Source organism: Triticum urartu, chromosome 6A, assembly GCF_056163025.1.
Source record: "Triticum urartu cultivar PI428250 chromosome 6A, HENAU_Tu73, whole genome shotgun sequence".
NCBI lineage: Eukaryota > Viridiplantae > Streptophyta > Magnoliopsida > Poales > Poaceae > Triticum > Triticum urartu.
Window position 1 is genome coordinate 414,742,273 of NC_141878.1, and position 1,864 is coordinate 414,744,136.

The window sequence follows — 1,864 nt, forward strand, 5'->3', positions numbered from 1 at the left end:
GAATCTGTTTGCTCCATGGCCCAGAGGAGCAGCTCTATGTACTCCGGCACAACTCCCTCCGGGAGTATCGCCGCCTTTTTGCTCTATTGTAGATATTTGGCCATGGATGTCGCCGTCGCCGCTAGTTGGTCCTTGTTGTCAAACCAAGACTGTATCTCCAACATCCTAGCTAGCTTCACAGGGTCGTCTTCTGCGATCCTCACGTATCGGTTGTACTCCTCCATCGATCTACTTCTCCAGAGCACCTTCACTCGCCGGTGGTGGTTTTTGAATGGAAGAGGAGACGAGCAGCGCTGGTTTTGGATTAGAATGGGAGAGGAGCGACGCTGGTTTTGGACTAGAACAGGAGAGGAGGGGCGGTGGTTTTGAAATGGAAGAGGAGAGGAGCGGCGCTGCATTTAGATTGGAACAGGAGAGGAGCGGCGGTGGTTTAAGAGGAGAAGAGCGGAAGAGCAGTGCTAGTCTTGGAAGTGTTTTTTTGTTGTTTTACGTATTTTGGGTCAAAGTTTGACCACGTACTATATTTGACAAGCAAAATGTGAATGCATGTCACCAAAAATTGTATCGTTTGCTTCGTATCTGAATGTACTTTCACATTATATTATTTTTGCAACGTATAACATATATTTTATGTGCGAAAATCATGGTCAATTATGACCCAGAATAAAAGGGAGACTAGTTAATGTGGGGTCACTTTCTTAATTGAAGGGTAAATTGATTTTGATTTTGATCCAGTCACAGCGCGCCGGCCCTCTCGTCCAATCCTAAATCGCTGCCGCATGCTCCTCTCCCTCTTCTCCAATGCAACACCACCTCCTCTCCTCTCCATCATCTCCATTCCAAAACCACCATCTCGCCTCTCCCTCTTCTGATCTTCTCCATTGCAAAACCACCTCCTCTCCTCTCCATCATCTCCATTCCAAAACCACCGTCTCGCCTCTCCCTCTTCTGATCTTTTCCATTGCAAAACCACCTCCTCGTGCACATGGCCCGGAGGCGCAGTTGTCGTCATTTTGATCTGAAGCGCCGGATTATAACATATAACACGAAAAAATGCCACAAGAAAGAAATCATAACCTCACTGCCCAAAGGAGACAACATGAATCCTGATGGACAAACTAGATGAGGAACAAAGCTCAAATTAAATATAAACTCATAGAAAAGGGGTCCATCGATAGATGTCCTAATTAACATAGCCAGCTTGACCTAGATGGCAGCCTTGTAGTCACTGTTAGTGCATGTGCCCCCAATGACTAGCCCAACTCAGTTGTCGCTTGTAACACCCCGAGACCGTTGTGCCAGGTGTCTTCCAGTTATTCGCTGTTGTTGCGTTGTCATTGCTTGCGTGTCATGCATTGCATATCATGTCATCATGTGCATGGCATTTTCATACGTGTTCGTCTCATGCATCCGAGCATTTCCCCCGTTGTCCATTTTGCATTCCGGCGTTCCGTTCTCCTCCGGTGGTCATTTCTACCTTTCTTTCATGTGTGGGGATTAAACATTTCCGGATTGGACCGAGACTTGCCATGCAGCCTTGGTTTACTACCGGTAGACCGCCTGTCAAGTTTCATACCATTTGGACTTCGTTTGATGCTCCAACGGTTAACCGAGGGACCGAAAAGGCCTCGTGTGTGTTGCAGCCCAACACCCTTCCAAATTGGCCCAAAACCCACCTAAACCTCTTCCATCATCTCGGTCGTTCGATCACGATCGCGTGGCCGCAAACCGCACCTCATTTGGACTCTCCTAGCTCCCTCCACCTATAAATATGTGCACCCCGTTCATTTTTCGCGGACGAAACCCTAGTCTTCCACCTCCCACCGCGCCGCCGGACATGTCCGTCCCGGACCGGACGTGTCCA